Source organism: Euprymna scolopes, chromosome 7 (assembly GCF_053919585.1).
Source record: "Euprymna scolopes isolate OS-2025 chromosome 7, ASM5391958v1, whole genome shotgun sequence".
In the NCBI taxonomy this organism is placed as follows: Eukaryota; Metazoa; Mollusca; class Cephalopoda; order Sepiida; family Sepiolidae; genus Euprymna; species Euprymna scolopes.
Window position 1 is genome coordinate 13959010 of NC_136488.1, and position 15667 is coordinate 13974676.

The following is a 15667-nucleotide window of genomic DNA, read 5'->3' on the forward strand; positions in this document are numbered from 1 at the left end:
GAATAAAATTTTTCACAAATAGATTTTTAATGGAAATTTTTTTTTTTCTTTAAGAAATAGAAAATTATTTTTTGATCTACCCAATAAGATTCAACAAATATGAAGATGTTTTCTTAAAATTATTGAATAGTTTAAGAAACTAAGTTAATCTAAATAAATAATCTACTGGTGTAACATTAACAGTTTATTTTATTTAGGCTATAAAATCACATAAATATATATCAAAGATGGGACTAAAAACCTCAAATGTTTATAAGTATACAACTTAAAGAACCAAAACAGTTTCAGAGTACTACATACAATACATAAACATATTATATATCACACTAATTAAAACCTAAAACAAATGCAGATAAACATAGAAATTTGATAGTCAATTGGCAAAATAGAATTTAAAAATCAAGCACAGAGAAGCATCAATAGTACTCCTTTGTTTATTTTGTTTTTATGTTCAAGAAGTCTTCCAACTGTCTTGCGTTAGGGATTATAACAGTTAAAAAAATGTTTTTTAATGAATATTCAAAAAGAAGTCAGAGCAAAGTAATAGAATCCAACCAATGAGAATTATGTATGTAACCAATGAATAGCCAATGAGATGTTAGAATATTAAGACACGCCTCTCCAACAATAATCAACCAATCAGGGATATTGACAAGCAAGATATTAATAATACAGTCAAAATTGTCTTAGTGTATGAAAAATACAGTTGTACATGCATGTGTGTATCTGTTCTAAGAGACGAGTAATTTTTTTGTTGTTGTTGCTGTTGTTTTAGAAATTAAAACACAAAGAATTATCCAGTTTCACCCAGGAAAGGAAGTTCGTTTTTTTTCTTCTTACTTTCAGGGTAACAGAAAGATAACCAAAATGAAGAATTCCCTGAATCTTTGGATAATCGAAAAATTTTGTGAAAAACTAGAAAGTCTTGAATTCTTAAAGGCAATCAACAAGGCGGGAATCAGGTAATGTAATCCTTACAGGAACACGATAGTATTAAGGTCCTTTACTCAATGCAGTTTAGATAATAGTTTTTCATGCAAACAAAATGCCCAACCTATTGCTGCCAGAAGAAGTAGTAGTAGTAGTAGTAGTAGTAAGCACGTTTTCAAATTTGTGGTAGAAGCTGCAGCAAGAAGTAATTTTTGGCTAGAAAGCTGTGAAGTAACGGAAGAAATACCAATCCTAAGTTTAAAACATCTTCATCCCAGCATCAGTCTGTAAGGGGGCAGCTACAGAGATAGATGGAAGTGGGGAGGGGGCAAAAAAATGAAGCTAAGCTGTCCTATCACCAACAACAGAATGCCTTTATAAAAGTAAAGAGGAACGGAGGGGGGGGGGTAACTAGACATAAGTATTCGGTTTGGGAGCCCTCCAATATCTGATAGCAAGAGTTGGAATCCAATTTCCCTCGAAAATAGTATTTTTTTTTTTTAGCAAAGTTAAATAAATGGCCATAAGATGAGTCTATGAACAGAATCCTAATACTAGCCATGCAATTGTTAACTATAAAGAATAGTATAACTATAAATAATAGTAATATGATCATAAATAACATTAATAATAATACTATGACAATAAATAATTGTAGTAGTATGACTAAATAATAGTATAACTAAAGAATACCAAAACCAGAAATGGCGCTCACACTAGGCAGGTTGAATCAGCTTCCTCCTAAGGAGGAAGATTCATGGGAATATCAAATTCACAAGTGGTCCCCAGTCACTTGTACTAGAAATAATAGTAGGACTATAAATAATAATATTACTATAGCTACCGATACTTTCTATTTTTCAATTGGAAAGTTAAAAACTTTTTTAAATTATTTTTTCCTGAATTTGCTCTAAAATTTTATGTTTTTAAATTGACCTATGCAGGGTCTTGGCTCTTGTGAAGTACAGTTTTATTCGGTCCTAAGAGGCTACCCTTCCAGGCATTACCTTCTCCTTCCATAGCAGGGATTGTTTTATCATCAGTCTACTTAAGCAGCCCCCCCCCCCACCTCCTGCTAAAGAATGACAACTGGTCCGATCACAGCAAATTTTGCACCCATATTATTTTGGGGGGGCTGAATTCTCCACTATCAACTGACGTCATGTCTAACTTTGTTGTCACAGTGGGTGGAAGACAGAAAAGTATAATAATGAAACTATAGCCTACTTTACTAGTGATGTTTTTTTTTTTGTTTTTTTTTTTTGGTTGGGGGAATAAATACATGACGTGCCTATGAGAAAAGTTGATAGTATTACCTGGTTTGGTAAGGGAAAACAGAGAGAGAGAGAGAAAAAAAAAGAGTTTTGAAATAAAAAGAAAGAAAGCAGCTTATCAACGCAATATGCTGTATTTAGTTGCTTCCCACAGCAGTAAGATGTGACAGAGGGCCGGAAGAGTCATCGTCGAAGAAATGCCTAAGCAGAAAATGGAAACCCATGTTTTGGGTTTTTTTATTTTTTTGTTTTGTTCTTTTGCAATCTGTTTAACGTGAATATTTCAAACAACTCCCAAGTATTAAATCAGTAATAATCAGGTATACTATGAAGTTTTTTTGTTTGTTTGTTTTGTTTTTAATAATTGCAGATAAATTAATTTATATACGGTTCCTGTATTTAAATATTTAAAAGAAAAAATATCGAGTGTTTAAGGAGATAAATTTGTTCGGATCAGAAATGTAATAAAATTAAGTTTTGTATTTTCGCCTAAAAACAAATTTGTATCATGGCGAACATTAAAAGTAGAAGTTTATTATTAGCTTCATGCATCCCAACAGTCGTTTTCACATGTGACTCTGCGATGTCGTTCAGAAACGAAGGGCCTCAACTCATCAGAGATGCCAACAAACTCTTAGAAAAAAAAAACATCCTCAATTATCTCCCTTTACTTCAGTCAACGCTCTCAGAAATCAATGAGGGCCCCCTTTCTGAAACTAACACGATCTCTAATAGACTGTTTCGAATATCTATGCGTCTCATAAAGTTCCCCTTTACCTCTAAAACATTGAATTAGTAAAGCACAGAATATAATTTTCCTCTCCTTAACTGATCATTGAAATCTCCAACTAACGTAATGTACTTGCAATAACCCTTATCCCTGAGTAGCTTCCGGGCCTTGATAAGTGGTGATCACTGTGTAAAAAAAAAAAAAAAAAAAAAGAAATATGTTACAACTAGGGCTATGACAACAGCATATTCTTTTCATTGTTTTGACTCTCGAGTATATATCTGACACAGGCACAGTTTATCAACCAAGGATCACATCACATCATCACTCTACATAAAAACATATAAAATATCAATGAATATATACCGGAGAATCAAAACAAGGAAAAGAATATACTGTTGTCATAGCCCTAGTTATAATTTTTCTTGTAGTCTTACTGGATTTTAGGACCAGAATTCATCTAGTTTGGTGGAGTATCCAGCTTCATGCGTTTACTTGAGGTAACATCACTTAGAGAAGATGCACCATTCTTCATAAAAGCCAATGTTGGCTAGCCATACTGAAGAGATCTTATTTGGGCCTCGAATACTATATGATTTTGAATGTTTAGTTAGTGTTTACTTGAAGGGAAAAGTATGCTTATGCCAGGTTATCCTGAAAAACCCCTGTACAGGTAGACTTTAGACACTCGAGGATAGTGTCTAGTAGTAGTTCTCTCCCTTTAAATCATATAATATAATTATGGTACTTGTACAGTTTAATCAAGACATTCAAAAATGAAAATATCAAAAAAGGTTATATTGTATGTATCCGTTTTGGACTGAAGATCTCAAAAAAAGATTTTCATTTAATTTGATCAAGTAGTTTTTATTTTACAGCAGAAAAACACGTTTTTATGAAAGCAAATTGAAGTCAGCCATTATAAAATTTGTTGAACTGGCCAAAGGGAGATAACTCCAGTTAAAGCGCCGACACTCCCTCCCATCTTTATTACTAGCTTTTCTTCATAAAAAATCGAACCTTTTGCTCAGTATCATAACAAATTGTTTTTTCACCGTAAAATAAAAACTACTTGATGAAATTAAGTAAAAAAGAATTTTTTCTGGAGAACTTCATTCCATAACAAATATGTACAATATAACCTTTTTTTCGATACTTTCATTTTTTAATGTCTTGATTTAACTGTACAAGTGCCATAATTACGATACTAAAACAATTATAGCTAGTGCTCCTATTTATCCCCCCACCCCCCACACACACACGAGAACAACAAATTTAAGGCACAAAATAGTTTTTTATGTGGGGGAAATCTAACTTCCCAAAAAGAGGCATTCTGGATTAGAACAAAATTAAAATAAAATTGCTTCAGTCTAAAAGGATTTCTCCTTCACTAACAGAGGATAGAAAAGATGAAGTGTAGTATAAGAACAGATATTATAGTTTGATCAGCCAAAAAAAGTATTGTTAATTGTTACTTTGAACAAAAGCAAATTTTTAAAAATAGTTTAACAATTTCGCAAACTAATTTACTGGAAGAAAAAATAAAAAAACTACACACATACACTTCAAACAACTAAAAGTAAAAAAAAAAAAAAAAAAAAAGAAATGAAACAAAAACAAACAAAAAAATTTTTAATCAACACTGAAACCGAAACAAAATTTTAATCCTTATTAAATAGTTTTTTTCAAGCTATTGTTCTTATCAGTGTTGATATTTACACTCTTTCAACCAATGTAAACTCTGGCCTTCTTCAGCTATGTATTATGCATGTCGGTTATGTATCATGATGGGGTTTTTGTATTTAATTATTTACATAGATTAATGAAACGTCAACATACAGAAATAATCTATGAACATAATATTTAAATTTGGGGATAAAACATAATCGTAAAATAAATGAACTTTAAACCGGAAGAAAACTTCACAAAAACAAAGTAAATGTTGAAGGCAATAGCAAAAAAAAAAAAAAATGTAAAAGAATAACTCCTCATGTCAAAAATATATTGATCAGCAAAATAGCATATCAAGTGCAATTGATGAGTTTTCTAATATTGATTGTTCTATTGTTTCTTATCTTTTAAAAGATTTTTTTTCAAACATGATTATTTTTAAAGGAATAAAATACATTAAAAAGTAATAAATAGTTTGTGTCCATAAATAATTGCTTACAGTAAAAACAGTAAACAATTAGATTCAGCATGTTTGTGTGTGTATAGTAGTGTTGGGACGATTAATTGGAATCAGAAAAATCGGAACTTTTAGGGGTATCGGAAAACTTAGTACCTACTTTCTGATGTTAATAAACGATTCTTTTAATTTTTTTAAATTTAATTCTGTTAAAAGCAAAATCTTCCATTGCTGGTAAAAACGATAAAATAAATAATCAATATTTATTGATTTTTAATCGTAAAACTAAAATCTATAGATCATCGCTTACAAGTGTATTTTTTCGCCTGAGAAAATATCTGCACATTTAACACGTTTTTACTATAATTGTGAAAAAAATAACTACTTCATAGTTAAATATTTAGAGTTTATAAAGAATCGGAATCCGTAATTGTATCAGAATCAGGAATTTAGTAAGGAATCGGTAATTATATCAGAATCGGGGAACATTTTGGAATCGTCCCATCACTAGTGTATAGTCTAGTCATACTGAAATACTGTTGATGACAGTGTGTGTGTATGTGTATATATATATATATAATTTCAAGTTAATATTTTTCAGAGGTGAAGTATACAATGAAGTTTTAACAAGGTTAATGCAAGTGTGCTTAATACCAGTTATTTTCCCGATAGCTTGAATGTGTGTGTGTGTGTGTGTGTGTGTGTGTGTGTGTGTGTGTGTGTGCTTTAATTTCAACACTAGCCTTAGTTGTTACTATTTGATAAGAGCTGGAGTGCTAAATGTTTTGGTTCTGATTCTAGCTGATCGTACACAAGCCATATATATTTTTTAAACTTTTGAAATCACTCCTGTATATTGGGTACAATAATTAATTGAATATTGGCTCTATAATAATACAAAATTTGCATAAATTAAAATATCATATTTAAGCATTTTTTTTTCGTATTCAATTTGAACATCTTTGCTCACCAAGTGAGTGAAAACATGTTCTTTTATAAAACAAAAATTTTTTTAAAAAAATATATAGTCACTGTAGTGTTTTTAATTATTTCTTATCCAGATAAATAATTAAAAATTAACCAACTTTTATGTATAAATGCATATTTGCATATGTTTACAAAAACAATGGTCCACAAAAACGCAATCATTTGATTCATCTCACGCCAGTCTGCGACCTTGCATCTTGGAGGAAATGTACTTTGAAAAAAATGGAGACAAACACATTCGCATAGTGAGTTATGTATACGCACAGATTACTATAATAGAGATAACTGAAAAAATAAATAATATTAATAAAAATACTACAGTGACTATGTAATAAACTAAAAACAAAAAATATTATAATATTAACAAAAAAATTTTTTTAATTTAAAAACATGTAAAAAAACAACTATCTGTCCATAACTTATTGGTATCCAATAATTTAACACATCAATTTTTAAGGCAGATTTAATTATCAAGCCTGGTTTGTTTCTATTAGACCAAGGGAGATCACTCATTAGTAGATAATATATATTAGTCACTGCTGAATTTTATTTTCATTATAATTCACCCTAAACAAGACATAAGAGGCTACTGTTTAGAAGAGGATAAATTTATAGAGCCATCATAAGCGATGAGTTTTGCAGGGAGATGTTTGTTCATATTACATTTAACTTTCTGCATGTTGGTACAGTCAGGGAAACAATTTCAAGACTTACAGTTTAAGGAAAAGGAAAGAAGCTATTAGAATAGAAAACTCTATGGCATCTTGTAACCTCTACAATAAACGGATGAAATTTAGCTGATTTTCCTTGAGGGACAACAAATTCATTGAAGCACATTTCATTGTAGTAGAGGCTGTGTATCTTGTATTGTTAACCACCTCGGTTATGATGTAGCAGATGGAAACTTGATTTTACTTCAGCATTTCTGCAAGGTAATATATTGGAGAGAGAGATATTTGTTAGACTAGCTCATTCATAGTACAAGCGAATTAATCATAAGTTAACTCGCTTGAAAGGAATGGTGAGTGCATACAACAATGCAACGTTTCTTTGGCACAACACTACTCATGACTTGATAGGCATTCTGGCAATACATGAGGATTTCATATTTTGTGGCAATCATCTAATTCAGAAAAATGTGATTGGAGAATTGAAAAAGATATTCAAAATTGGAAAGCATGAAAGTGGAATATACAAATTTTTGGAATTGAACACTAAGCAAGCGAAAAATAAGATTACAGATTAAAATTTATATGCTTCAACTATATCGACAATAGACATAAAGAAAGGAAGATCGTTAAGGAAACATAATAAAGAGATTGACAAATGATATGAGTACCCACTCAGACTCAACCAAATGTATCATTTGATGTATGTAAAATGGGTAATAATATTGGAAAATGAGAATTCCATTAGCCTCAGAGACTCTTTTGCTCAGTGAAGCAGCGGATGCTGGCATATTGATAGGTGCTATGCTTCAAGAGATATTCAAACTATTAGATTGACAAGAAAGTTCTTAAGGAATTTTTAATTTGGATTTCAAATAAGCTTTTGTTATAATACCTTTACTTTATATATCATTTTAAAAGGCGTTTTTCGCTCTATCTAATCATGTAAATTACAATCATTTTAAAACAATTTCAGAACATTGAATACAAGATGGGAAAAAAGCAAATTCGCACAATTTTCTTATTTCAATTCAAGCTAGGCTGAAAAGCTGCTGAAACAGTTCGCGATATCATTTGGCCTAGAACCACTACTGAACACACAGCACAATGGTGGTTTAAGAAATTTTGTGGCATTTTGGAAGCTAAGGATGTTGACAATGATCAATTAAGAGCCTTAATCGAAGTCAATCCACACACAGCTGTTCAAGAACTTGTTTCTGAATTAGACATAACATATGACGATTTCCAACCACTTGAGAAAGATTGGAAAGACAAAAAACTTGAGAAATGGATGCCTCATGAATTGAACGACAACCAAAAGAAAAGCCATTATGAAATATCATCTCTTCCTTTATGCAACAAGAATGACCCGTTTCTTGACAGGGTTGTGACTTGTGATGCAAAGTGGGTTCTTTATGACCACCAGCGACACTCAGCTCAGTGGTTAGATGCCAACGAAGCTCCACAACACTTCTTGAAGCCAGAGTGGCACCAAAAGAAGGTCATGCTGACTGCTTGGCGGTGTGAAACCGGTCTTATCCATTAAAGTTTATTGAATGCAAGCAAAACCATTACGGTGGGGAAGTACTGACAACAAATAGACGAAATGCATCAGAAACTTCGACAACAACACCCAGCATTAGTCAACAGAAAAGGCCCAATTCTCCTCCACAACTATGTCTGAAAGCATGTTGCTAAACCGACCTTGCAGATGTTGAATGAATTGGGCTACAAAACTACCTTATCATGCACCCTCTCTAGACCTCTGACCTACCAAATACCACTTTTTCAAGCATCTTGACAACTTTCTGTATGAAAAATGCTTTAAAAATCTAAGCGATATCAAAAACACCTTTAATGACTTCACTGCTACTAGAATGCAATATTTTTATGTTACTGGCATAAATACACTTGTTTTGTGTTAGAAAAAAATGTGTTAATTCTGATGGTGCTTATTTTGATCAATAAATTTTTGTTTGAGCCGAGATATGTTCATCTGAATTTAAAAGTTAAAAATGACAAGAACTTTCTTGTCAACCTAATACCGAGATTGCCCAAAGTTTTTTGTAAACTGAACAATGTGTCTTTAGTAAAGATTTGAAAGTCATCAACTCTTGTGTGTGAATGGCATCTGAGAGTTGATATGAAATGGTGAAGGAGGAGATTTAAACTAAACGGGTCATGGTTCGAGAACAGATCATATATTGTCTAATGAAGATGGGAGCCTTTTCTGAAATTCTGAGAGAGTTGTTACAATAAAGACTTCTTTTACTTTTATTTACAGCAATGTTATTTCCTTTGTATTTAGATAAAGTTCTATTCCTTTGTAATAAGCTTCTAGGGTGATCTCCCTTGCTTCTTCTTGTTGGCTAAGAAAACAAAGATGGTAGTACAGACAAACAGATATATCTACAATTGAATTTCTGTAACAAGTAAACTAGCAACTTGGGTATGGTGTTATTAGCCATGGCTATCTGTAATTCAAAAGGTTTCTCATAGTTTAAAAAAAAGGTTTTGTTTTAATAGAATTTAATGTTATCCATTTATGTTGCCATCTGATACATGCACAATCGGTGGATATATTTTGTTCAGTTTTGGCTGATTATTTTAAGCATATTTGTACCCACAAATAAAAGAAGGTGGGCGTTTATATATATATATATATATATATATATATATATATATATATATATATATATATATATACATCGATTATGAAAACAAATACACCATTATAAAGTTCGTTCTTCACTTAATAATCGGTGAAAATTTCATATTAATAGGATAATTGATTTTTGATAGATTTTTAAACAGAGACTCTTCTTTTGTTTTGGCCATGCCTATAAAATAATGTTTTCATTATTTTATTTATTAAAATGATAATTCTATGTTGATTTATTTTTTGGTACCAGCAGTTTTTAATTAGGCTCCTTCAAATATTTTAACCAGATTTTAGCGAAAGTAAACAAATTTAATAGTAGCACTCATAATTATAAGCTAGTCAGCAGTTGAAGCAGCAGCAGCAGCCACTGTTGGCAGTTTAATTGTAAAACGAGTTTTATAAACTATGTTTACAAGTTTATTTCAAGAAAAAAAAAAAACTTGTTTAAAATTAATAGGATATGTGATTCTTTTATAAAATTTCCTACAAGAAATATTGGTTTTTAAATATACTAAACTTTTGAATTTTAATTGTAGTAATGACTTTATAGCTGCCAATAAAAAAAATAAAGAAAAAACTAGATAAGATTCTACTCTTAAGCAATTGTGTGAATACCCTAAAAACTTAGCTGAACAAAAGAAAACAAAATGACAATAAAAATAATTTTAAATTTAGAATAGGACGGGGTCATTTTTGCATATCGGGCCTTAATAAGTCGTGACTCCCAAGTAAAAAAAAAAAAAAAATTTTTTAAGTATAATGATTCCCCATTTCCCGGCCTTCTTCGAGGTGGAGGAGGGGGGAGCATTCGACCTTGCTGGGTTGTAAAATATGCTTAAATATATTTTATTTTGTATTTATTACAGTCAATTCTCTATTGAATATTATATTGTACCAAATATAGTAATGATTTCAAAAGTAAAAAAAAAAAAATGACTTTGGTGTCACAAAATCAAAATATTTAGCACCCCAGGTATGTTTCCTGCTGTTGTAACTATTGAGAGATAAATGAGAAAGATTTGACATTAAATGACTTGAAGAAATGAATTGAATTTGGGCATGCACAGAAAGTAAAAATGTCGGCAAGTTAAAATTAACAGTTTACATATTAACTTGCGAATATAAGTCTGTATGCATTATTCATCGATCCAAATAAAGATTTCACTTGTTATAAACAATCCTTGGTGTAGGATTACTAGTTCATGTTAATTTTAGTGTTATGTGACCAATAGTTTAAGAGTTTATTGGTTAAATATTTACACACATATACATCTGCTGCTTTATTTATATAGAATAAAAGTTTTTTGTTTTGATTTTTATCATACATTTTCTGAAATATTTGTAAGAGGTGGGGGAGTTTATTGTTATTTCTCCTAGAAATCACAAATTAGCTGTAAGAAAGTAAATCATTTTTTTTCTTCAACACGCCTGCATACTTAGAGATTTGATTGAAGTCATGACCTTATGAGTAATGATTAAAATAATGATAAAAAAAATTATATCTTTCAGTCATTGTTTATTAAATAGAATTTTATATTTTGATTCCAAAGAAAAGTAAAAAAAAAATAAATAAATAGCAAGTTTAAGTATTAAGTTTTGCTACCATTTGGTTCTTTATCTTATTACAAAATTTAATGAGTATTTTCCGTAGAGCTTGAAACAGATTAGACGATTTATGTGTAAAACATCTTTCAGGATATGAAAATTTCAAAATATGAAAGCTAAGCCAGATCCAATTGATTTTGTATCTGGAGGTTCCATTGTACTAGGACTGTTAAAAATAAATATATTTTTTTATATTATTGTAGATAAACACCTGATAAATCGCCCCCACCAGCTTCCACAAAATGCGATTCTCACTTTTTTTTTGTTTTTTTTTTTTGACAATTACATATGAACACACTGAAAAACTTGACAGAAATATATATATATATATATATATATATAATTTAATATAAAAATTTAATGTAAAATAATCTTTTTAGATTTTAAGATCATTCTAAGGTAGTTAACCATTTTATTTTTCTATGGGAAATAAATCCTGTTTTAAATATATTTTTTTAAAGACACTTATGTGTGGTTTTAAGAGGATCTTTGTAGCAGGAGGAGGCTTGCCACTCTCACTTTGGGTTAGTGGTAGGGCTAAAGGCAATTACGTGTATACACCTTGAAAAAACAAAACAGGAAAAAACAGTTATTTTAGAGTGGGGGATTAGTTTAACATATAAATTTAATGTAAAATAATCCTCCATTTCCAGGCCATTCTCGTGTTTTAGAGCAGTTGATTTATTTTTCTATGAGAGGCGTATCCTCTATATTTGTTTATGTTTTTTTTTTTTTAATGTGTGGTTTTTAGAGAGTTTGTATGATGAAGATTGCCACTTGGAGTTAGTGGTAGAATTATGGAAAAGTTTTTATTCTGAAGTGGATACCATTTAGGGTTAGTGGTAAGGTCAAAGGAGATTTAGTCTGGTTGAGATTTGTCACTCAGATTTAAGGTTAATGGTATGACAGGTTCAAGGAAGGCACTTTTAGGAGGAAGGCTTGTCACTTGAACCTATATTTAATGATAGTGATTTTTTTTTTTAATTTCAGGAGATTTTCAGTGCTATATTTGGATTCCTTACATAAAATAAACTTATATGGAAAATTTCATTGTTTAATCCTGTTTTTTAACAAAGATATAACATTTTCTATTGAAAATGTAGTGTCAAAAATATGAGAAAATGCATATGATCTTAAAGACAGAAAAAATATCCAAATATGTGAGGTATAGAAAGTCATAAATTCTTTCTTTTTAGTCAAATTTAAAAATTTTTTTAAAGATTTTTTCTTAGAACATCAACCTCTTTCTATGTATGCCATTATTGAGATATTTTAAACAATTTAAATTTTTTCATGTTTTGATACATAGAGACAATTTTATAGCCATCAACAAAAAACGGTTGTAAAGTTTGGAGAGGACAAGGGCCAGCTCAGCAGAGCATTTCTTTATTATTCTAGCTAGAATAAGATCAGGTTCACATGCCTTGGAGATGGCGAGATCTTTTATGATATCCCGGACATGGAAAAGGATGATATCAGGTTATCAAGTGTGGCTTCAGTTTACAATGAGAAATTTAGTAGGGAGTGATTTTTCAAAAACTTTTTCGAGTCCAAAGCGGAGTTCAAATTAAACCAATAATACAAGTAGCTCATCCTTATCAGTTGCCATGCAAATGATATCATTCTGGTTGGAGGAATTGTTTTCGACACTATTATAAATTTTCCAGAAATTGCAAGTTCCTAATTTCTGTGTTGCAATATTATTTCTGGCCATCTCTGTATACTTTCACTTAGGTGCAATGATTTACTGACACTATAAATTTCTGCCTATTTTTATTCAATCGAATTAGCAGGATGTTCGCTGTTTCCAAGCAAGAGCACAGTTTGACGTGCACCATTGGAGAGAGTGACACTTGCTATATAAGTTCCACATTATGACATATGCTTCAATACCTACTTTGACCCATTTGATTACCTCATTTGCGCACTAATCATCAAGGAGAAGATAATTCATATTGTAATCTCTGAAGTATCTTGTCATTTTAAGCTGATTGGCTTGGGGGAAGACTCGAGACTTTAGGGTAATATCAATCATTACCACAAAGTGACCAGTGTTTCTGAGTGGACTGTCGGCATTCACCATGCAAGCCTTTGATGGTGTGATCGAGAACAGGTCAAAAGTAACAGTCTAAGAGAGTGTATGCAATGGAAAACCTAAATGTGCCGTTAACAGTTGCATAGGTATAGCTTGAGAATCCAAGCCGATCAGAGTAGTGGACAGTAAACCTCCAAACACATGTATTTGGACACTGATATCTAGTGAGAGTGCTACATCTATGCTGTCAAAGAAAATGTTTAGTCGAGTCAAAGGAGAACGATAGGTGTAATATTAGTAACTTATGCCATTTTGTACGGTTAATAATTTAAGGCAACTCCATGTCTTCTCATTTGACTCTAGATTAGGTTCTTCAGTTAAGGAGAGGGCGTTGATGAAAATGTGTTTAAAATTGATGGTAAGAAATGGAAGATTATACCTGTATGTTCTCAAATATAGGATGGTTGAGTGATATTTAGAGAGTATGGGGGAAAGAGAAAGGAGGAGTCTTGGTGAATTGAGCTCATCCAGTGCTAAAGATTTGCTTAGTATTTCATTTTGGAATCATTAAATCTGAAAAGAAATAAACAAAAAATTGTATTTGTAAATGACATACAGCAGTTGTGTGTTTCAATCTCGTACTGCAATGACATTTATCTCTTGTGTCACATGTGCTGGAAGTCAGTCAAGTGTTGTTAAAACTAGTGTATATGTTAATCTGTTTTAATGTGTTCCTTAATCTGAACACAACATTGTTTTATAATGAAAATATTTTTTCTTGCTTCAACTATTATTTTTATTTTGCTATTTAATCTTCTTAAAGTGAATAATCCACAGATTTAAATGCAAGAAGAATAAAGTTCATGGATGCACTTTACGGTTAGTTTTAATTTGGATTAGAAATCAAGAGTCACGTAAAGCTTTTCTTTTTAGCTTTGTCAACAATTTTCTTAGAAATGAAAAACATGACTGCAACCAATTTGATTATAAGGATCTGTTTATAAAAATGAACATTCATGATTTTGTGTGTGTGTGTGTGTGTATTTTTTGAACATTATATGAGAGTAGTCCAAAAAGTAAAGCCTCCTATTTTTTTTAACTAAAAAAAATTAAAGAGCTATGAAGACAAGAGTGGTAACATTAAAACGAGCGACCTTTTCTACATAGTCACCACCATTCTCAGTGCACTTTTGCCACAATACATCCATGACAGGAATTGCTTTCTTAGAATCTCACATCATCAATATCTACAACAGAGAGATGAAACTTTCATATCATGAATGCATAAGTCATCATAACAATGCAATTTGCAATCCCTCGGATTCATTCAGGCAGAATAAAAAGTAAGAGGCATTATTTTTCTTACACCTCATATATATATATATATATATATATATATATATATATATATATAAGCAGATGTTGGTATGATTCCAATAATTAGGCGTGGATAGAGTAAATTTAAAGAACTTCTGCCAATAAGAACTGACAAAGTGTGACCATTGTCGGTCAAAGAATGAGTCTGTCAGGTATGTACATGCAGGATTATGTATGAAAATTAAACTGGACCAATGAAGGTTGAGGATATGTGTTGCATGGAAAGAAATATGAAAATGATACAATGAATGTGTTTAAACAAAAGTTTAGATCTGATGAGAAAAGAGATAGATTAAATCTGGATAGTATAGAAAGACGTGTGCAGAACAGAAAACTTCGATATTATAGCCACATTGAAAAAAAAAATGAAGTTCTCGTATTCATAGACGTAGAATAATTGTGGTAGCCAAGTCAATTCACAGGGGAAGGCTAAGAAAAGCATGGAACAAAGTATGAAGGATGGACTTGAGTGAAAGAGAGATAAAGACTTGGCCAGAGATAGGTTAATTTGGATGTGAATTTATAAAAGGTATTCCACACATGCCAAACAAACATTAAACGAAATAAGATGATATTAGGTGATGCATGTCCTAGCTTTGCCCAGAAAAACTTAGGAATCCAAGAAAATCTTCATCTCACCAGTGAAACTGATACTGTGTTACATTTTTATAAATAACTAGCAGGACCCATGTACCAGCATTGCCCGGTGGAACTATGGGCCCCACCCAACCTGCTAAAAAAAAAAAAAACACTTATTAGTGAGAGCCACTGCCAGACCAATAAAATAGCAGGCACAGACACAGGCACCCGTGACCAAAATGAATGAACCATGGTGAAGTAGCAATGCATTTCATATATATGTTTATATATTGAAGAGTCTAGCTTCCAAATAATCATGTTTTTTTTTATAATGATTGATTCTGATGAAAAAAAATTAGGGAATTTTATTAAATGAAATCTGCTGCAGAAATAAAATAGTCAAAAAATAAGTTTGTTATTTCATTCAATAAACTTCTGTATTCTTTTTATCGGCATAATAAAAAAAATGCAAATGTTTGGAAGCTAACCTCTACAATTTAGTTCAGAGTTAACATCTTCAATATAACCATATTCACTATATAGCATCAATAAAGGTAATGTTCAAGCTTCTAAAAAAGTTTAATTGGTTGTTTCTCACTGCCTTTCACGACTTGTATAGGTTTTGGGTAATCTGTAAAAACGAATAACTCATGTAAAACTGTCGTTGACAAATAGTCTGTCCACAAGGCAAA

General features: G+C 31.2%; 1 protein-coding gene and 1 long non-coding RNA gene across 10 annotated transcripts in view; one reads left to right on the forward strand and one right to left on the reverse strand.

The window, feature by feature from the left end:
• The window catches only part of LOC145279608 (adenylyl cyclase-associated protein 1-like), a 169397-nt gene that overhangs the window by 119114 nt on the left and 34616 nt on the right, over positions 1-15667 (reverse strand). The window lies entirely within an intron of this gene.
• The window catches only part of LOC145279609 (uncharacterized), a 72533-nt gene that overhangs the window by 15881 nt on the left and 40985 nt on the right, over positions 1-15667 (forward strand). Inside the window, exon 1 of one of the 3 annotated variants that reach the window (XR_013868412.1) lies at positions 733-962. The exons of 1 other annotated variant lie outside the window; for it this stretch is intronic. This is a non-coding gene — a long non-coding RNA (uncharacterized LOC145279609). Of the gene's footprint in view, positions 1-732; positions 963-2329; positions 2525-15667 lie in introns of those variants that run through there. One more of the 3 variants, XR_013868413.1, reaches the window with a different exon arrangement.